At 43.5% G+C, this 23,076-nt stretch overlaps 1 protein-coding gene across 4 annotated transcripts in view; it reads right to left on the reverse strand.

Annotated features, from left to right (window-relative positions):
• Nucleotides 1-23,076, reverse strand: part of LOC126291783 (retinol-binding protein pinta-like) — a 252,495-nt gene that overhangs the window by 129,962 nt on the left and 99,457 nt on the right. Inside the window, exon 1 of one of the 4 annotated variants that reach the window (XM_049985478.1) lies at nucleotides 20,575-20,634. The exons of the other annotated variants lie outside the window; for them this stretch is intronic. The gene's annotated coding sequence lies outside the window, so the exon portion shown is untranslated. Of the gene's footprint in view, nucleotides 1-20,574; nucleotides 20,635-23,076 lie in introns of those variants that run through there. 4 annotated transcript variants of the gene reach the window in all.

Genomic DNA, 23,076 nt, shown 5'->3' on the forward strand with positions numbered 1-23,076 from the left:
TGAAAACGAGGCGAGAATCACTGTTCAGACGATACGTGGACTCGTCCGTGAACATAACGTGGGACCACTGTTCCAATGACCATGTACTGTGTTCTTGACATCAGGTTTTACGGGCTCTCCTGTGACCAGGGAAAAGTGGAATGCACCTTTCAGGTGTCCAGGAGTATAAACCGTGTCTGCTCAGTCTCTGTAGACTGTGTGTCTGGAGAAAACTGTTCCAGTGGCTGTGGTAAGGTCCCGACAAGGCTACTTGCCGTATTCCGGACACTGATGGTGATATACCAGTCTTGTTGTGGTGTTGTACACTGTGGACGTCCAGTATTGTAGCGCCTGGACACGTTTCCTGTCTGCTGTAATCGTTGCCATAATCTTGAGATCACACTTTGTGGCACGCGGAGGGTCCATGCTACGACCTGCTGTGTTTGACCAGCCTCCAGTCGCCCTAGTATTCTACCCCTCATAACGTCATCAATATGTGTTCTTTGAGCCATTTTGAACACACAGTCACCATTAGCACGTCTGAAAACGTCTGCACACTTACTCGCTGCATCATACTCTGACATGTACCAACACAGCTCTGTGTATGTGGACTGCTGCCAGCGCCACCGTGCGACGACCGCAGGTCAAATGCACCGCATGGTCATACTCTGAGGTGATTTAAACCCGCAAACCGCCCACCAGAGAGTTTTCTCACCATGTATCAGCATTATTGTTAATTTATGAGCAAGAGTGAAGTTCTGTCAAAAATGTTTGACGAAATCTATGACAAAGATGGTAGTCAAAGATCTTTTACAGTGTAATACGCTCCTTAGACTTCACGCATTTGTCGGCCAGCAATAACACTAAACTGCTGACTGTCATATATTGATGTCTTAATAACTTGTACGTTGTTACCCTTAAGGCTGTTGGGAGCCATCGAGAGTACTGGAAGAATGGGAATCAGAGACCCAATGCAGAGAGCAGGCAAAAGTGGCAGCGTTTAAGTTACCAGTGCTAAACAGTAACACGAGAGCCCTACAAATTGGAGACGCTCCCTTGCAGCTGTCCCAGGGGAGAAGTTTCACTGCAGAGAATTAACCGGTAACTGCATCCATCGTGTAGATTCTATTCTAAGGCGTCACTTTAGAAAATGAAAAGCCTCGTCCTAGCAGAGGCAACAAGCTTGATACTTGCTCCAGAGAACTGCAACGTCAGCGGGTTTAGACAGGTGCAGTGTTTCTGTAGCAGTCCCCACCCACAGAAGAGCGGAGGGCGGGGCCAGGTGACGTAAAACACTGTTGTTGCTGGGCATAATAGGAATGGCAGTGACGTTCATCTCTCAGCAGAACGCTGTTGATACCAATTTTTTTTCTTTATTGTTATTTTTAAACCCGTACAAACAGGCAGGCTGTCAGCAGCATGTTACGTTGCTCTTCAGCCATAGAATAGACAAAGAAACAACAGAAAGAATACACATCAGGTACATAACAGTGAGTAATAAAACAGTAGACACATAAAGATAAACACGGAGCCGTTCACACTCGACGATAATCCACACTACAGACTGTTGACACGACGCACAAACACTGACGTGTCGATGGCACAGGTGAACGATGGAGTGCAACGGTGAACACTGAACACTAAACACGACAGCACACACGAGACACTGATGGCGATGACCTCTGGCACGCGAATGTCCACGTAGCGTGTGCGAGTCCGGGGACCTGCCAAGAGGGGAAGAAGGGTGAGAGGGGGGGAGAGGGGAGAACAAAGATGCCAATGATAGCTGAGGAGATAAGAGAAGGAGTAGAGGGGCAGGGGAGGGGAAGCCCGGGGGACGAGTGGGGAAAAATGGAGGAAGGAGGGAAGGGGAAGAGGTGGGAGGGAGGGTGCCCAAAGGAGCGAACACAGGAAGAGGGAGGGAGCATCAAAGTTGGTAGGAGGAGTATATGGAGGGGAGGAGGGCATCATCAGGGAGAGGGAGCTGGCGGAAGCCACCTTGGGAGAGGGTAAGGAGGGTGGAGAGATGGAGACTGGGTGGGATGTGGGAATACAGGCGCGGCAGCGGGTGAGGGTGGGAGAGGGTGGGCGAGACAAGCGGCTGAGGAGGATCGAGTTTGTTGGAGGTGCACAGGATCCGTATCCTTTCAAGGAAAAGGAGGAGGTGGGGGAATGGAATGAGATCATTCAGGAGCTGCATGGGGGAGGGGAGATGGATGCGATAGGCGAGGTGGAGAGCATGGCGTTCAAGGATTTGAAGGGATTTATAAAATGTAGGGAGGGCGGAGATCCAGGCCAGCTGGGCGTAACAGAGGATAGGGCGGATGAGGGATTTATAGGTGTGGAGTATGGTGGAGGGGTCCAGACCCCACGTATGGCCAGAAAGGAGCTTGAGGAGACGGATTCGGGAGCGTGCCTTGGCTTGGATTGTCCGGAGATGGGAGTCCAGGAGAGGCGACGGTCGAGGGTGAGTTGATACCAAACTTGGAGTATGTTAGTGTTAAGTCAAGAAGCATTCCTACTTACCAAGTAGGAAAAGGGGAGGAATCTAAATATGGATGGCCAGAGGCGCCCTGAAGGTGCAGAATGACTCGCTAAATTGGTCGAAGCCTGTTGAGTGCCTGTGGATTGGTGGGACACAAAAAGAATGACCCGATTGTAACTTATAATAATATTTAGACAAATGTAACTACGTAACTGAAACAGCGCTAGATGTAATTGGCATGGCATATAGTTTCAGAAAAATCCCGTTAGTGCTGCTTACACTCAGTTTGGGATGAAATCGGCTATCGGCTTGATGTCGTCCACGTAGCCTATTGAGGACATATTGAACATTTATGATAGATTTGTATAAACGTCTGTCTATTATCAATAATTCTGTATGAAATTTGTTGGTGTTAAGCCCTTCTTTCTAATAAATAATTCTATTTCAAATCGGGTCATTCTTTTTGGGACACTCTGGGAGAAATAGTGCGCTGCCACGATTCATTAAAACCCCATGTATTTGTGTTCAGAGGGGAGTTCTCAGTCAGATCCCTGGGGCGCTGACTCCATGTGGCTCGTGGCCAGCGTTGGTAAACTCCGACATGTCTGCTTTACTCACTTGGAGTGGTGCTCTCAAGTTTGTGCTTAACCTGCTTCTAGTGTTCGCTACTTGTTAGCTCCAGCCCCTGTGGCTTCAGACACTGACTTCTGTTGTGCAACCAGTTGACTGCTTTGCTTTTTCTAATGTTTAGAATTAGCCTTCAGTGTAGTAGTCGGTCTGATGGCAAATAAATAGGGTTAATCAGACCCCTGCACCCCACGAGTCCCCCACTGCAAGCATTGTATGATTATATGATAGCAGAACAAACACTGGTAGCAGTTACTTCTCTAAAATATCTGGGAGTATGTATACGGAACGATTTGAAGTGGAATGATCATAAAAAATTAATTGTTGGTAACGCAAGGGCCAGCCAGTGTGGCTGTACGGTTCTAAGCACTTCAGTATGGAACCGTGTGACCTCTACCGTCTCAGGTTCGAATCCTGCCTCGCGCATGGATGTGTGTGATGTCCTTAGGTTAGTTAGGTTTAAGTAGTTCTAAGTTCCAGGGTACTGATGACCACCGATGTTAAGTCCCATAGTGCTCAGAGCCATTTGAACCATTTTTTGGTAAGGCAGGTGCCAGATTGAGATTCATTGGGAGAGTCCTTAGAAAATGTAGTCCATCAACAAAGGAGGTGGCTTACAAAACACTCGTTCGACCTATACTCGAGTATTGCTCGTCAGCGTGGGATCCGTACCAGGTCGGGTTGACAGAGGAGATAGAGAAGATCCAAAGAAGAGAGGCGCGTTTCGTCACAGGGCTACTTGGTAAGCGTGATAGTATTACGGAGATGTTTAGCAAACTCTAGTGGCAGAATCTGCAAGAGAGGTGCGGTGTAGCTTGCTGCCAAGGTTTTGAGAGGGTGCGTTTCTGGATGAGGTATCGCATGTATTGCTTCCCCCTACTTATACCTCCCGAGGAGATCACGAATGTAAAATTAGAGAGATTCGAGAGCGCACGGAGGCTTTCCGGTAGTCATTCTACCCGCGAACCATTCGCGACTGGAACAGGAAAGGGAGTTAATGACAGTGGCACGTAAAGTGCCCTCCGCCACACACCGTTGGGTGGCTTGCGGAGTATAAATCTAGATGTAGATGTAGATTCTGTGGAGTCCCAGAATACGAGCTTCTCGTAGGTGCCCTGTGACAGTGATTGGTTTGGCGCTGATCCAAATCATCAGCCTACCCTCGCTGGGAACGTGTATTTCTGCATTTGCTCCTCGCCGCCCGGAAATTGCAGATTGACCTCAAGCCCCCTGTCTTCCCTCTATCAGGTCACGGCGTGACGTCACACAGATGTACGCTCAGGCCTGTGTTTCTCGTTGGCCACGTTCCGAACTATCTGTAGTGCAATGTTATACTTTTGCAAGTCCATTCAATGGTGTACGTGGTCTCAAAACTTTGCTGCGAATAGAGTTAGCAGTAAAATAGAAATAAATTAAAACGAAATTACTGATACTGAAGTCTGGCTTTATCAATAGCGGATATATAGTAAGCGACGAACTCTTTTTCTTTTCTTTATTTTGTGGGGGATGTCAGTGACAAAGAGTTTCTTAAAGTTTTGAAATTATGTGTGAAGTTTGTTGGAAATCGCTAAGAAATACAAATCTGGGAATGTGAACTGACAACCTAAATGTGCTACTGAGCTCCACATCACTTCCATGAAATTCAAAACAATCACATCTGTGTGAAAACCGATGTCATTCATAAGCAAAATATAAGCAAACCAATAATTTCATGCTCAATAGACTTGGTCAGTGCAACCTGTCTGAAAAGAACTTTACTTTAAATAGAAAAAAAATGTAATGTCGACCTGTGTAAGAATGTACCCTGAAACACACTAAAATTTCTACACTGACAACTGGCCCTGGTAAAATAACCCAGAACCAATGTTTTACCATCCTGTACGTATTATAACTGTTTCTGTGTTATTAAGTCGTACTTAGAAAAGAAAAGAAACCTTGGTAACGAAAATAATTTTTTTTTTTTTTTTTTTTTTGCAAAAATATAGTTACTCCTGTAGCCGTACACTTGTTTTTGTTAGCGATATCGTTTCCTTTACAAGGAGTGTAGTGGAACCGACATTGAGATAATTGACTGATTACATCAGTGTCTGTACTGCTGCACTCTTCTGAACTCTGTATGCGTCAGATGGTATCTTCCTACCTTGCAGGCCGTAGGTTCAACACCAAACTTAAAACACGTCTTTGCCCAACTGTGGTAGGAAGATAGATCGTAACCAGTCTCACACATGTTAGACTATGTATTCTGAAACAGAAAGGAGTCGCAATTTTTCAATCTTTCTACGTGTAATACACGAAATAATAGGGAAAAACATCGAAAATCGGTTAATTCAGTAACCGGTTGCTTCAAACGGTTTTAACACTCAGGTTAAACTGGAGTTAAAAAGCAAAAACCGAAGTAGCGTAAGTCCGGGAGAGTTGGACCACTGGGTGAGACGGACCAGTGGCATATTTCCCAAATGTGCCACTGGATAGCAGCACCTGCTGCTTGAGAAATTACTCTTCTGTGAACAAAGGTGGTGCAGAATGATTGCTACCAATTTTGTATTAGTTCTGGGTAAAAATCTCATTCTCTGTTCTGGTAATTCGAAAAGTTTTATTCTGAAGTTACATAATTTTAATGCAGTTTTTTTATTGCGAGCTTGACAAGTGCGCAGGCATGAAACTGACGTAAAATGGCCACCGAGTTCGGTACCTACAGAAAGTCGGGGCAGTCCAGCTATCGAACACAATCGAGAGAGAGAGAGAGAGAGAGAGAGAGAGAGAGAGACGAGAGTTATTTGAAAGAGATGGACCTCTAGTTTTAGTGCGGGAGAGATAGAGCGCAATTAAATTTAGCTTTCAAGGGATGTGCAATAATACCACTGAAGCTTACCCTAGTCCCAGACTATGTTTATTTGTCGTAAAACACGTCTGTGGCAACAAATAGAAGAGCAGGCCAACCAACCACTTCAAAGCTCATCAAAAGACCCTTAGCTGCATACAGGCGTTGATATAAGTCAACGGGGACAGTTGAAAATGTCTGCCCCGACCGGGACTCGAACGTGGGGTCTCCTGCTTACATGGGAGACACACTATCCATCTGATCCACCGAGGACACAAAGGACAATGCGACTGCAGGGACTTATCTCTGGCACGCCAACCGTGAGACCCACATTCCCAACATATCTGTTCTTTCAGTCATGTCCGAAAGAACAGATACCATCCTCATATATATATGGTTAAGGCTCACCGGCCATTTGACCATCTTCTTCCGTGCGGATGCACAGACAGTGCCCGAACTCTTACGGGAATCGGCGGTACAGCCGCGAGTAATGAGTATAATGGGCAGGTGCACTACGAATATAGCGTGGAACAGTAAGCTGAGAATGTGGGTCTCACTGGAGGCGCGCCAGAGATAAGTCCCTGCAGTCGCATTATCCTGTGTGTCCTCGGGCTCAGATGGATAGAGCGTCTGCCATGTAAGCAGGAGATCCCGGGTTCGAGTCCCGATCGGGACACACATTTTGAACTGTCACCGTTGACTTATATCAACGCCTATATGCAGCTAGGGGTATTCATTTCATCGTAATTTCATTCTAATGAGCTGCGTGGTCACGGGTGGTGTCTGTTCTTTCGGTCATGTTCGAAAGAACAGATACTATCTTCTAATCTTACTAGGCACATCAAAAGAACAGAGTTCTATTCACTAGTCTAATTCCTTCACGGGCACAACTTCGGAGTCCAGTACCACAGAACCTAAAACATCGAATATTACCAACTCCTGAACCAACACAACAAAACTTTTGTAAGAAATGTCACCTGCTTCTTCCACTGATGAAACCACAAATCTTAAGAGAAAAGCAGCAACTATATCCAGTGGTCTAGACTCTGATGAAAATATTGAAACTGTAAAAAAAAGGAGGGATAACAAAAGAAAAGAAACAGAAAAAGTTGCAAAAAGATCACCAAAGGGAAATACTAGTGAAGAGAAAAACAGACTGATGATCACCATGTTTGGTTCGTGGGGCGGTCAACTGCGTGGTCATAAGCGCCCGTTCAAAGTCTCAATTATTACATCGTCGAATTTTTACGCAGTTCAATCTTGCAATTATCACGAATGATGACGATGATGTTTAAATGATGAGGACAACACAAACACCCAGTGCCCGGACAGAGAAAATGCCCAACCCGGCCGGGAATCGAACCCGGGACCTCGTGATCCAGAGGCAGCAACGCTAGCCACTAGCGCACGACCTGCGGACAGAAAAGGAGAGTGAAGAAGCTAAAAAAGTACAGTACTGCAATAAGTCACCGAGGCCATGACATGCAGACATTGTAGAATATTACGAAAATAACTGGTGAATGGAATGAAAATGGATTTGTTAGGTATGGTGAAATCTATTTCGAAACTAATAAAAAGGACGATTAAATTCACTTTTATCTCCTATCAAAAACTGTTTTGATAGTAAATATCTGTAACACATTGATCACTGTTCACTCTCACAATGGATTCAAAAGTTATAAATTCACTTTTTTTTACTGTTCTCGATGGTCACGTGAATGTCGTTCAACATTTGGTAACAGGGGTGATTGGCGTGGTGAGATAAAGACAACTAAACAGGAAAGCCAATGTTCAGTCACGATGCATAATAAACTGATAAAATTGTTTTGGACTAAAATATATAATAGTATAATTCTGCATTCATTACGACATATTCCAAATAGAAACATGCAATTTTAATTGATTACTTTCTTCATGTACATTGGCTTTTTTATTGCCCATTTCTCTCAGTACACAGGTCCAGCTCACCCGTACATCTTTGGATGAGATGGACTATTCACGAGTATTTTCAAGTCCGCCTGCTTAGCTGGGTGTTAACGTGCACGTCTCCCATGCAAGCGGTCTAGGGTTCTATTCCCGGTCGGATTGGAGATATTCTCCGCTTAGGGACTGGGTTCGTGCTGTACTCGTCATCATTTCGTCGTCATCACCGGCGCCGGCCGCTGTGGCCGAGTGGTTCTACGCGCTTCAGTCCGGAACAGCGCTGCTGCTATGCTCACAGGTTCGAATCTTACCTCGGGCATGGATGTGTGTGATGTCCTTAGTTAGGTTTAAGTAGTTCTAAGTCTAGGGAACTGACGACCTCAGATGTTCAGTCTCGTAGTGCCTAGAGCCATTTGAACCATTTTTTACCGCGATGCTGGCGGTAAACTGTTATAAACAAAAAATGGTTCAAATGGCTCTGAGCACTATGGGACTTAACTTCTGAGGTCATCAGTCCCCTAGAACTTAGAACTACTTTAACCTAACCAAGGACATCACACACATCCATGCCCGAGGCACGATTCAAACCTGCGACCATAGCGGTCGCGCGGTTCCAGACTGTAGCGCCTAGAAGCGCTCGGCCACGAAGGCTGGCATGTTATAAACAATATTGGGAACAGCGTATATGAGGACATCACAAATTTAAATAGCATGGTAGAGACAGTACAAGAAATGTCCGGCCCCAGTAGCTGAGTGGTCAGCGCGACCGAATGCCAATCCTCAGGACACGGATTCGATTCCCGGCTGTGTCGGAGATTTCCTCCGCTCAGGGACTGGGTGTTGTGTTGTCCTAGTCACCATCATTTCATCCCCACCGACGCGCAACTCGGCGAAGTGGCGTCAAATCGAAAGACTCGCACCAGGCGAACGGTCTACCCTACGGGGGGCCCCAGTCTCACGATATTATTACTATTAGTACAGGAAATGGTCATAAAAAATAAAAACAACTGATAGTTGGCACGCAACAGAGATGACGGATATGGAACAGGAAATGTTGAACATAACGAAAACTACGCACATAGTTACTACCGAGTTGGTGCAGTGTACGAAAGGAGCGATGTAAACACCAAATAAACATCTGAAAGAGATCCAGAATCATTGGACTACACTAGATGGGAATTTAGTAGTAGACGGATTGCTACGGGAACCAGCTAATAGCTTTGGAGGTGCCATAATTCAAGCAGAAAAGGTACAAGAAGCAGTTCACCATGCCACACATGGACAGCTAAGAATTACACAGCAGTTTCTATTAGGACTACAACGAGTAGAAAAAGAACTTCTGACAGGATTTAAGACACGTTGTACCTGTGGTAAAAAATAATACAGCATTTTTCTTTTATCTTTCTACAGTTTAGGTCTTTTGAGATGTGCTGGGGTATACATTAATACAGTTTCCAGTGTTTGTAGAGTTAAAATTCCGTTACGAATGTTTTCCGAACCATCTAAATCCAGTCAAATGGAAGCTTGTGAATAATTTGGTTCTGAGTGAAACCGTTGAAGTATTGTTTTTTTGGAGCAATGAGATACACATGTTGTTATGTCAGAGAGAAGTCTTAGCAATTGTATCAAGGAGTTAATCACCATTTATCCAGCACGTATAGTTATAACCGAGAAGTGATCATGTGAAATTCATTTATTACTAGGAAATACAGAAGCACCAGAGTGCAAAAGGGTAGCCTCAATGGCGCAAACTCAAAAATGGTTCAAATGGCTCTGAGCACTACGGGACTTAGCATCTATGGTCATCAGTACCCTAGAACTTAGAACTACTTAAACCTGACTAACCTAAGGACATCACACACATCCATGCCCTAGGCAGGATTCGAACCTGCGACCGTAGCGGTCATGGGGTTCCAGACTGAAGCGCCTAGAACAGCACAGCCACACCGGCCGGTGGCGCAACCTCAACAGCGATTTCGCAGTCATAGGAGCTATTTGCATGTTCTCACCAGAAACTATAATAGTCAATTGCTATAACAATAAAACATTTATTGACATAACAAAACTAAAGATAGACCGCGTGGGTTATTAGTTAATGGAACCAAGTGTGATACAGCAGGAAGGTGAAATAAGTCACAGCTACAATTACTAGTACTATAACGATTATACGAACCAACAAATGTTCTAATGGATAGAGAAATCTTTACGTACGTTACCCATAAGGAACCTAATCTTCCTAAACAGTGCCTTTGATCGCACTTTACTACAGGAAATAGGTGAATTAATCATTTCAGAGACAGGACAAATTTTGCCAGATCAAATGTTACAGCATTTACGGAAATATCAGGAGAAACGTAGATGGAACATCATTAGGATCAGTGTAACAACCACTAACGATATCGGGATACTGGCATTTATTTAAGCAGTTTATTTTTGTATACCAAGGAATGTAACTGATGGAAAAGAAGCAACCGTTCACAAAGTTGATTTGTTGTAGTAAACAAAAGATTTTAGAGGACACAGTGCATGAATGAGCAAACTAGGAAAAGATTTTTTGTAGTTGAAGGATACAACGGTTCAGAGTAAATGTAAGTACGTAAGATAACTCATTAGTAGACCAAAGAAAAGAAAAAAATTCTCGATGAATTTTATTAGAAAGGTGGGAACTCTTACACATCAAGGAAGTAAGGAAATGGGAGTGTAAAATTTTCTTAGTAGGAACAGAGCACATGGAAGTATCAACACGAGCCAGCCGCTAGGTGCAAACATGACAACTTGGTTAGTCGGTCACCTTTCAAGAGTGGAAGATGTTGAACAGTGGAATTAAAATTCAAAGACTTCCCAACATGGGGCCTCCCGGTCGACGATGCCATACGCTCATTCCATTTCATATTTTCAAGTTATCATATATCGTATGTGTCAGAGTCTCCGCAATACATTGCACTAAGTTTATATAACACTCTGTACAAACATGTTGCCACACGCGAAATAAATAAATAAATAAATAAATGTTGGAAATAAAACAAATTTTATACTGAAAAGAGCAGTGGTCCAACTCTTCCGGAGTTACTCTATCCAAAAACCGTTTGTTTCAGTGATAACCGCCTACAGGGTGGCTCACGAAATGTGTTAGCAATTGTCTCTTTCGCAATTTATGAAGCACATTAGATTCCCGCTAGGATCTCTACAGCAGTACCAGCAGAGCTCGGAAGAACAAATGAGTTACGAAATGACGTGTAATTCACGATACTGCCGCTAGAAGACTAGTAAGCAGCAATGGAAGACTGACGACACAGCAACAATCGACAATCGTGTTACTTTTTCATGAAACGAAAAGCCTTGTTGTGGCTCAGGGGCGTTTTCGACAACAGTTTAACACACGATGGGTCTCTTGTAAGAAGACCACCCACAGGTTGTACGATAAATTTGTACAGGAAGGAACAGTATTGGAAGCGAAGCGACCTCGGCATAAGCCTGATTGTTCACCGGAGAATATTGAAGCGGTACGAGTTGCTGTACAGAGAAGTCCCGGGAAATCGTGTAGAAAGGCAGCAGTGCAACTGGGAATATCCAGACGCTCCGTTCAACGCATTCTTAAAAGTGACCTCCATATGTACCCATACTAGATGACCTGTGCACAGAAGCTGACTGGAGAACACAAGCAGCAGAGCCTACTGTTTGCTCAGTGGGCGGAGGATAGGTAAGAAACTCAACAACGTTTGGTTTTTAGACGAGGTGCATTTTCATTTAGACGGTGTGGTTAACAAACCAAATGTACGCTTTCGGGCCACTGAAAACCCACAAGTGCTCTTAATGAACGACAATATTGTGCTCCGAGGATTACAGCGTGGGCAGCAATTTCCAGTCACAGACTTATTTGGACCCTTTGTCTTCTTGCTACTGCCTTGCCCTTCAACACGCAGTTGTTCGTGCAAGATGGAGCAAGACCACACACATACTGCAAACACTGTGTTGGAGTTTTCAGACGAGCATTTCGACATGCGGATCATTCCACTCAGGAGCCGGCCGCGGTGGTCTCGCGGTTTTAGGCGCTCAGTCCGGAGCCGTACGACTGCTACGGTCGCAGGTTCGAATCCTGCCTCGGGCATGGATGTGTGTGATGTCCTTAGGTTAGTTAGGTTTAAGTAGTTCTAAGTTCTATGGGACTGATGACCGCAGATGTTAAGTCCCATAGTGCTCAGAACTATTTGAACCATTTCACTCAGGTTTCCAGGTCGCTTCAATGACGGACAAAATTGGTCCACACCTCAATCCATGTGAGTTCTTTCTTTGGGGGTACCTAAAGGAAAAATTTTCCCGAAACGTCCACGTGATTTAATGGAGCTCAGAAGAGTTATTCTTCAAGCTTGCAGTGAAATTACGGAAGACATGTGCCGTAGGGTAATCACTAGCTTCAGTGTTCGTTTGAAGGAAGTTAGGAAACGAAATGGTGGACATATTGAGCATGTGCTGAGTTAGATCAAATCTCCATGGACGGCTGTTCAGTGTAGTATATGTTCCTTTCAGATTATATTGACAATAAAATTTGTATTCAATAACAAAATGGTAACACATTTCGTGCGCCACCCTGTAGCTAACCTTTCCTAGAGTCTAACTGGTGAACGAGAAAGAGACAACGGACGCGAAATGTGTAACAGGAGGCGCGCAGCAGACCGCATCCCAAAGCATGCAGTTTCCGGTGGCCGTGTTTGAATGGCCCGGCGACCCAGCACAACACAAGGTCACAGTTCTGGCAGTGCCTCGCAGGGCACAGGCTCGCCGATATACACACAGTGGCTCCATTATGCCGCTATCAGAGCCACGCCTACGCGTCTATGACGTTTCTGAGCGGCGCTACTGTCAAATGTGACGTCAGAGTACTGCAGTCTGGGCCGGTTCCACACTGTCCCACACATAAAGGGCACCTCTGCACGAGGCATAAGGAAATTCCGTATAGTCGACAAATTATTCGGACAACTTAGCGCAGGGTTGCCAACTTCGCGAATTTGTCACCAGATCTTGCGTTTATTGATTCAATCTTGAGACTGGGCGGCTGAGATGCTCGTATTCAATCTACACTACCGGCCATTAAAATTCCTACACCGAGAAGAAATGCAGATGATAGACGCGTATTCATTGGACAAATATACTATACTAGAACTGACATATCATTACATTTTCAAGCAATTTTTGTGCATAGATCCTGAGAAATCAGTACCCAGAACAACCACCTCTGGCCGTAATAACGGCCTTGATACGCCTGGCATTGAATCAAACAGAGCTTGGATGGCGTGTACAGGTACAGTTGCCCATGCAGCTTCAACACGATACCACAGTTCATTAAGAGCAGTGACTGGCTTATTGTGACGAGCAAGTTCCTCGGCCTCCATTGATTAGACGTTTTCAGTTGGTGAGAGATCTGGAGAATGTGCTGGCCAGAGCAGTAGTCGAACATTTCCTGTATCCAGAAAGGCCTGTACAGGGCCTGCAACATGCGGTCGTGCATTATCCTTTTGAAATTTAGGGTTTCGCAGGGATCAAATGAAGGGTAGAGCCACGAGTCGTAACACATATGAAATGTAACGTCCACCGTTCAAAGTGCCCTCAATGCGAACAAGAGGTGATCGAGACGTGTAACCAATGGCACCCCATACAATCACGGCGGGGGACACGCCAGTATGGCGATGACGAATACACGCTTGCAATGTGCGTTCACCGCGATGTCGCGAAACACGGATGCAACCATCGTGATGCTGTAAACAGAACCTGGATTCATCCCAAAACATGACATTTTGCCATTCGTGCACCCAGGTTCGTCGATGAGTACACCATCGTAGGCGCTACTGTCTGTGATGCAGCGTCAAGGGTAACCCAGCCACGGTCACCGAGCTGGTAGCCCATGGCGCTGCAAACGTCGTCGAACTGTTCGTGCAGATGGTAGTTGTCTTGCAAACGTCCCCATCTGTTGACTCAGGGATCGAGACGTGGCTGCACGATCCGTCACAGACTTGCGTCTAAGATGCCTGTCATCTCGACTACTAGTGATACGAGGCCGTTGGGATCCAGCACGGCGTTCCGTATTACCCTCCTGAACGCACCGATTCCATATTCTGCTAACAATCATTCGATCTCGAACAACGCTAGCAGCAATGTCGTGATACGATAAATCGCAATCGCGATAGGCTACAATACGACATTTAACAAAGTCGGAAACGTGATGGTACGCATTTCTCCTCCTTACACGAGCATCACAACAACGTTTCATCAGGCAACGCCGGTCATCTGCTGTTTGTGTATGAGAAATCGGTTGGAAGCTTCCCTCATGTCAGCATGTTGTAGGTGTCGCCGCCGGCGCCAATCTTGTGCGAATGCTCTGAAAACCTAATCATTTGCATATCACAGCATCTTCTTCCTGTCGGTTAAATTCCGCGCCTGTGCACATCATCTTCGTGGTGTAGCAATTTTAATGTCCAGTAGTGTATGATATATCGTAGATCCCTCGAACAAAAAAAACCGTTCTCATCTCTTGGAAAAAAGCACAGGTCACACCCGTTTAGGAGAAGGGTACTAGACGCGATCCATAAAACCACCGTTCTGTATCCTTGACGTCAATTTGTTGTAAAACCTGGGCTCAAACAAAATGAGGTATCTCGAAAAGACTGATGTCCTCCTCACTAACCAGCAAGCATATATCCTGAAAATATCGATCATGTGAAACACAGTTCGCACTTTTCTCGTATACCACACTGAAAGCGTTGGATCAAGGCAACCGTGTACATGTAGTATTTTTGATTTCCGCAAAGCATTTGACTCACTACCACTCCTTCGTACGATCATAAGGGGCATCAAGTGAAATTTGTGACTGTATTGAGGGCACAGCATTTTATTACGGATGGAGAGTAATTGTCAGCTGTCCAAGTAACTCCAGGTGTGCCCTATAGAAGTGCCTGTTTCTGTTCATATCGCATAATTAGGACCTTACAGACAATACTGATAGTAACATCAGTCCTTTTGCAGATGATGCAGTTATCTATAATGAATTACTGTCTGAGAAAAGCTGTATCAATATTCAGTCACATCTTGGAGAGATTTAAAAGTGATAGAAAGAGTGGCAACTTGGTTTAAATGTTCAGAGGCATAGAACTGTGTACTTCACAAAACAAAAAACCGTAGTATTCTGTAACTACATCAGTGAGTCACTGTTGGAATTGGCCAACTCATACCTGGGTATAAGACTTTGTATTTACATGAAATGGAATGACCAAATAGGTTCAGTCGTGGGTAAAACAGGTGGTAGACTTGGATTTATTGGTAGAAAACTGGAGAAGTGCAATCAGCCTACAAAAGATATTGCTTACAAATTACTTGTGCGACCGGTTCTAGAACATTCATGTAGTGTGTGGGACCTGTAACACATAGGACTAACTGGGGATGTTGAACATAGGAGGTGTGACAATTAAGTAATGAGACTGATTTTCCATGAAAAGCTGCTTCTAGTACAAGCGGCAACTGCTCAGTTGTGAGTTGTGCTGTAATAAGTTAACACATGTTTGTGTCTCTCGTCACGGAAATGGAACTGCATAATATTGCACAACAGTTGTAACACGCCATCCGTCACTTATCTGGTTTTTGTGTGTGTTCACCCCAGGTAAATGACTAACAGATCAACAGAGAGTGCAATACTTCTGCAATGTCGGATAACACAAAAAAAGTAATAAGGTCCTGTGACTCCTGATTGAACTGCGGTGGCAGTGTTGACATTAATTGATTCAGAATTGATCCCTTTTAATTAAAAAGGGGTGCACATTGATGTTATATTCAGCTGTTGAACACCAGATGCAAATGTTGAACATAAAATTAATTAAGAATGTGACTTGGCTTTTCAACTACTTGATTGAAAACAGATGTAGACGATTAGCACAGATTTATTTTAACTCACGATTTAGCGCGATAAATCAAAAGTAATTCCTATCGACTCACCTAGGCGTAATGCGAAGTGCGAGAAGAATTCTACAATACATGGACCTTGACATCCTCATGGAAACTTCGCCGTCGTGGTCCAACAAATTAATCAGTGGCTGGAACAGGCGCAATATCACCGAATTCAGCGTGGCGGAGTGGTGTCGCTGTGCGTACGTCGGCCCACCTCATGGTACTGCAAGGCTGCACTCGTCTATTCACTCCTAGCTATCTTGCTCAGTACATAGCTGAACCAAAACTTCCTATGTCCAAGTTCAATCGTTCCATTTGCTAAGTCCTAAACTGCAGAGATGCTCACTCTTTCTCAGACAAGCTGAGTAAAGAACGCCACTTCCACACTCTAGGCAAGCTGGGAACGAAAGTCCACTACGGAGACTTCTAACAGTCCGCTCTTTGCCTCAGTTTCCCCTTCAGCAAAATCACTTACGCCAATTGCAGCGCAAGTCGCGCTAATTATGCATCGCTTACCAGTGCCAACCAATACCTGCTGTGGGAAGTGAACAAATTCCCACAAAATTTACCTTCCTCTCAACTTCAGCTATTTCGCTCCTCCCAGGCCACCCATTAAGGTAAGCATCTGCACAAACACCAAGTTTTTTGGAATTCTGACTCCCAGGAGAGTACTTCAAATTCCTTGGTCCTACGTTCCCATCGGAGGCCAGCGTATTTCATTCTGTCGCTCTTCACATGATTTACTTCTGACTCTGCGGACCACGTATTCTGCGTGAAGTTGCTATAGTCACGAACACGCATATTTTGACCTCTGTTGACTGCTCCACGGCAGCTTTGTGGGCTTTCTCCCATGTTTCACTGAAAATCGGACGGTGGACATTTATCAACAGGCATACAATTTCCTAGTACACCAGCATGGGGTCAACCACCCACTCACTGTCACTCATCTTAAGGCAGCTGGAGGCCGCAGCCCGTTACTGCTGCCTATTGTTGCTTCCCTTTGCAGCTCCCTAGGCGTGTTCCACGGTCATTTCTGGGTACTTCCCTGGGATAAACTGTCCCCTAGTAAATCGACGCATTTCCACAAAGTTTTCATGTAGTGTGAATTATTTTAAAACCATCACCTGACAATGATTATTCCAATATGTCCAACTATACCATCTACAAGATGCAGTGTGCCTTGTCAGTCATTTTTGTTCAGCCCTACTGTTCGCTCACCATGAGTTAGGTGATCTTTAATGACTTCATGTAATGGGCATAGTTCTTGCCATCTTACACAGTATGCCAGTTCTTTTTGCTTTAAATTGGGTGAAAACCCAACAACTTATGGTAACCTTCAGATATCTTTTGGAGAGGAGGTTATGTCAAGAGCTCAAGTTTTTCGTTGGCGTAAAATGTTTAGTGAAGGCAGAACAAATGTTGAAGTTCGAGACTGCAGTGGACGACCATGAACCTCACAGACGGATGTCAACTTGACCAGGGTGCATGAACTCGTACGATCTGATCGAAGATTATCCATGAAAATGATTGCAGAAGAACTGAACATCAATCGAGAAACGGTTCGTTTAATAATAACTGAAGATCTTGGTATGAGAAAGACTTGTGCAAAAATGGTCCCCAAAAATCTCACACAACAACAGCGAGAAACATAGAAAAATGTGGCAGCCGATCTGTTAGAGCAAACAGAAATCAATCCAGAATTTTTGAGCTGTGTTATCACTGGCGATGAAAGTTGGTTTTTTTAGTACGATCCAGAGACAAAACGCCAAAGTTTGCAATGGTACTCAAAGGGCTCACCCAGAAAAAAAAGCTTGCATATCAAATTCAAAAGTGAAATGCATGCTTGTGTGCTTCTTTGATTCCAAGGGAATTGTTCATAAAGAGCGAACAACAGTTAACCAATATTACTACAAATAAATTTTAGAAAGACTTTGTAAACATCGTGTCCATGCCAACATAGCTGATAATTGGATTGTGCATCACGATAATGCGCCATCCCATACTCCTCTGTCAGTACAGCAATTTTGAACCTCAAAACAAATTTCAGTACTACCACAGCCAACTTATTCACCAGATATCGCTCCGTGCCACTTTTTTCTATTTCCAAGAGCCAAACGTTGGTCAAGGGATACCATTTGCAAACAGCACAAGATGACCAAAAGCTGTGACGAGGGTCTTGGAGGATATTACAGAACATGAGTTCCAGAAATGTTACCATCAATGGAAAAAGTGTGTGCAATCAGAAAATAACTACTTTGGAGGTGACAACACTAAATTTGACTAAAAAGGTAAGCAACATTTTTTTACATCAGTCTCATTACTTTATTGTCACACCTCGTATACAGAGAAGGGCAGCACGAATGGTGACACGTTTGTTAGACCCTTGGGTGAGTGTCACAGTGATACGTAAGAAACTGAACTGGCAGACTTTTGAAGATATACGTGAACTATCTCGAGAAAGTCTGCTAACAAAGTTTGAAGAACCAGTTTTAAATGATACCTCTAGGAATATATATTTTGCGTTTACGTTTGGTGTGTTTGGATGTTACAGTTTCCAGTCTCGCTTCAATGACCATTTGAACAATAATTCCTGTATTCATGATGAGCCTCCTTATTTGTTCAGGATGATTTGTTAAGAACGATTTGTTACGAATCGATTATATTTTTGCTTCCATCTACGCTTCGAGTGGTCTCCTGAAGTAAATGCCCGAAATTTTCGGAGAAAGTGTTAGTGCAAATCATTTAGCAGCAGCTAGTAAGTCTTGGATTGAAGCAGTTGAGAAACGGTTTCAATTCACGAAACGAGTTATATGGCACTGTATGGCATTATCGTTTATTTTGAGAGATATATATGGGCCCTGAAGAATGCAGAGTGCAATGACGAAACTGCTTGTCGTCAAAATAAAATAAAATAACATCTTAGCTACACAGCTGTCGCAGAATTTCAGTGATACTGACAATTAATCCCGGACTAAGTCTTACACGTCTGTGACCATGTATTTCCGCCAACGTATGGAGGCTGAATAGCTAATAGAAACAATCGTTATTGACGTCTGGTGGCAGATAAGTGCCACGAACAGTGGGAAGTCTGTTGGCGGAACATAAAATGAGCGAGTCGGGTTTACGATCCATTCCATTAACCTGCCGCTGTCTTTTACGAGTGCAGCTGTTTGACGGCCGAGTTAAGCTGGAAATTGCTTAAAGTCAGAGAGCAATGAAAGCAAACGACTTTCTAGGTCACGCACAAGGTGTGGGGGACGTCCTCTATTCCTCCTCTTTAGCTCTCTAATCTTCCTTCCGTGCTTATACTCTTCCTCGAACTGCTAAACAGTCCATACCCATGTGGATGACGCGCCACTAACTGAAAGCTGTGCAAGAGGGTGGACTCGAATCGCGACATTTATCTGCCCGGAAATCAGCAGCAGATGTGGCGTCTTGCGTACCTCACGGTTGTGTTCTGGGGCCACCTCAATTTGCACTACACAAGCACAAGAGACCTCACCGGTAAAGGCTGCTGCCATGTGAGGTTGCTAGCAGGCGAAGCATTTGTCTGGCGCGAGGTGACACTGTCAGAAGCTTATCAGGAGATGGAGACACACTTGCAGATGATCAGCTAAAATTTCTGAACAAGTAAACAACATTCCAGGAGCAGATGGGATTCCTATCAACTTCTGCACAGAATCTGCATCGGTGTTTTCTTCCATTTTAAACTTGATACACCGTTGATCCCGTCAACTATGTGTCCAGTGGCTGGGAAAAAACACAGGCCGCATGTGTTCACAAGTGATCCACACAACTACTGTACAACGCCATCGCTATAACTATGTTGTATTATCCTAGAACATATTCTGAGCTCAAATGTAACCAAGTATCTCGAACATAATGATCTCCTCCATGTCAACTAGCACTGATTACGAAAACACAGATCATGCGAAACACATGTTGTGCCTTTGCCATAAACGATATCGTGAAAGCCACAAAAGAAGGAGCTGAAGTAGATGCAGTATTTCTCCATTTCAGAAATGAATTTCTCTCGGTTCCACACTAACATTTATTAACAAAGGTAATTTCATTTGCAGAGCAAAGACAGCTGTACCTCGGTTGAGAGCGAAGCATGGATGAAGAGTAAACGAAAGGTGTAGAACTAACTTCAAGTGAGCTGCAAGGAAGTGTGTTGGCACTCTTCCTGCTCATGTCGTATATTAACAGCCCTGCAGACTATATGATAGTAACCTCACATTCTATGCAGATGGTACAGTTACCTGTAATTGCTTACCGTGAGAAAAAAACTGTACACATATTCAGTAAAATCACGATAAAATTTCAGTGTTGTGCAAGGACTGGTAACTTACTTTAAATGTGCAGCAATGTTAAATTGTGCATTCCGCAAAACGAAAAACTTATTATCGTATGACTACAGTAACAGCGAGTCAGAATTAGCATTCGTCAACTCGTGTTCGGTTACTGGGTGTGTAGCCTCCCCACGATATTTATTTCTATATTAAACTTTGCCCAACTTTACCTCCCGCTGTATAAAAGTCCAGACGATGCCTACTGTAGCCCTGAATTTGAACTCACGTCCTAACCTAACCACAGCCTGGTAATGTGCAAAGTATCTGATAAACGGGCGATCAACAATCTGAGGAAGAACTAAAATAATGGTCATGGCGTTTAAGGCTAGCCCGCGTGAGCAAACTTAAGACAGAAAAATTACATAATATGTTTTTTTTCCCATAGTCAGATTCGACAGAAAAATTTCGACTGTAGCGATAAAAGCAAACTATACTTTCTCTCTGTCGGTAGTTACCTGAAACTGCCCTCACTCTGGCTACACGGGATGCTGTGGTACCAATCGATGAGCAGTCCTAGTTGACACTTTGTTGCAGATTATGACCGACGCAAGGAGATTCCAAATGGAAACGAACGGTAAGAAGAAAATAAGAGCAAATACAAAAGTCAGTACAGTCATGAAAATGATATGGCAAAATATTATAAATAAAACAATCACATTTAAACCATTTAATTGAATAGAAATGATAATCAAATTATTTTAATTACGTTTCGAAAAATAAAAACTTTGCTTCTTCTGACGACATTGCAACCTACGACCTATTAGATGTAGGGTTTATACGCTAGCTACTTCGCTATACCATTACATAGCATAACCGCATTGTATTTATGACTCCGGTGTCTCGGTCGCAAAGATTAATTGTAGCCTTCAAAAATTCGATTACACACAGTATGGTGCGAAGCTTAGCTAACGTAAGCCGACCTCTGGGATCATGTTAGCTCTATACGTGATGCTGAATCGCGTTTTCTTCCACGGAAGGGTCCAGCAGTGTTTGGTCAGCACTGTGTGTGAAATGTGTGTGTGTGTGTGTGTGTGTGTGTGTGTGTGTTTATTATGTGTGATGAAATACGAAATAAAAGAGCCAGGGATCTAAACTCAACATGAAAGAAAGCCGGACAAAAAATTGAAAGTGAATTAACGAATTGTTGTGACAGTTTGGCAACGGCGAACTGATAGAGCGCGTTGAGCGCTCTGATTGGAGGAAAGCAACTACAACAAGTGAAGTGTCAACTATCAAAAAAAATTAACTGCGCTCTATTAATGCCCTCTCTTCGCCAACAGTGGCGATTAATGCAAGCTCCCAATACGCAGATATAGATGTAGATACCATGTTCAAAGATTGGCCGCTGCCTCTAAGCACGAATAAATGTTACATGATTCGCATTGTTCGACAACCCAAGCGGAAGACGTGGTTTGTTGGTGCTCCACAATTTTTTTCAATTGTGACTGTTATAACGGCCCCCTGCCTTAATATGATGAAAATTCAGTTTTATGTTAGAAAATAAAATGTCAAAACATTTCAAAGATGTTCGCAGGGTGGTCGTCACAACGCTGAATAATACTGTTTCAAAGATAAATTATTGCTCTTCACTTTTGTTGTCTAGGGTATTATATATTTATGAGTGGCTCGTATTTTAAAAAAAAGGAAAGGCTGGAGACATCTAGTAGTTTTATAAAAGTCATCACACGTTTTTATTCCTCTTTAAAAACACACGTAAAGTTTACATGGCGTGTCTGAGAAAACAGTTACATCTTGTGCATCAACCTCTTTGGTTCTTCGATCCACACATCTTTACCTACAATAGAATTAGCCGGCACTAAAAACACTGACCTACGTGACTTTCACAACTACACTGAGCCAACTGCCTGCCGGTCTTTGACAGTGCTCGTATTTATAACCTTCCAAAGCGATCAACAAATTGTCTCTTTCTTTAGAGTCAATTAAATTGTTATTAAATGAATTATTTACAGGAAATAGTTAAGAGTGATTCTGGTGCTCAGGCGTTTTGATTAAAAACAAATGGTGCATTTTACAAATAATTACAAGTGTCAGCCAAGTGAAATAGCTAGATTACTAAATGTTTAATTTGACCTTTCTCATTTGCATAATATTGGGGTTAAAAAGTGCAAATCTGTAAATTACTGAGTATACAGTAAAACAGTATTATTAAACTAATTTGTTTTTCACACTAAGTGTAGTGAATAATCAGGTTTTCCTGGCCAAATTTTATAACAAACAATTTCGTAGTCACATATGTTGACACATTGAGGCCAAATTTTATAACAAACAATTTCGTAGTCACGTATGTTGACACATTGAATAAGCCGATGCGAGCAAAAAACATAACAGTTCCTCATGAAATATTCGTGTTAAGACAGTTTAAATAAATGTACCTTGGTTTTTCAATCTCTTTTGGATCGAAATATTATTTATTAATGACACTGAAAAACATTGCATCGTAATTGCAACCATCCGAAATTTAAGTAATTTTAGTTTAATTTACTGAAAAATCGTAATTTATCCTCAGCATCGTAGACTTTCATTCTTCTTTTCCCTCCTATCGGAGTCGTTACACTGCGACCAAATGACGCTGCGAAGTTCATCATCAAGGTCTAAATGAATTTCCATTTCCTAGTGCTGCAAATGACATTTCGAATGTGACTTCTGAAATTTTCCCGGCGTATTTGTTCTTCTAATAATTTCCGGGTATGCAGCCGGATCCCGTCGACATTCTGCCACGATATTTCGGCCCAGAGACGTCCGGCCATCATCAGGTGAGTACACAACTACTGAAGAGCCCAAGTGCAGTCGCGGTATTTATGCCGATTCTCGCGCAAGTGTTGACATGCGCGGCATGTACGTGCTGCCCTCGGTGGTGAAAGTAAAAGATCATCTAGTCATTGAGTATCGAATTACGCTGTCTATTCCGCTGTGAATGTATAATTTTAATAACAGGA

Source organism: Schistocerca gregaria, chromosome 9, assembly GCF_023897955.1.
Source record: "Schistocerca gregaria isolate iqSchGreg1 chromosome 9, iqSchGreg1.2, whole genome shotgun sequence".
NCBI classification, from domain to species: Eukaryota; Metazoa; Arthropoda; class Insecta; order Orthoptera; family Acrididae; genus Schistocerca; species Schistocerca gregaria.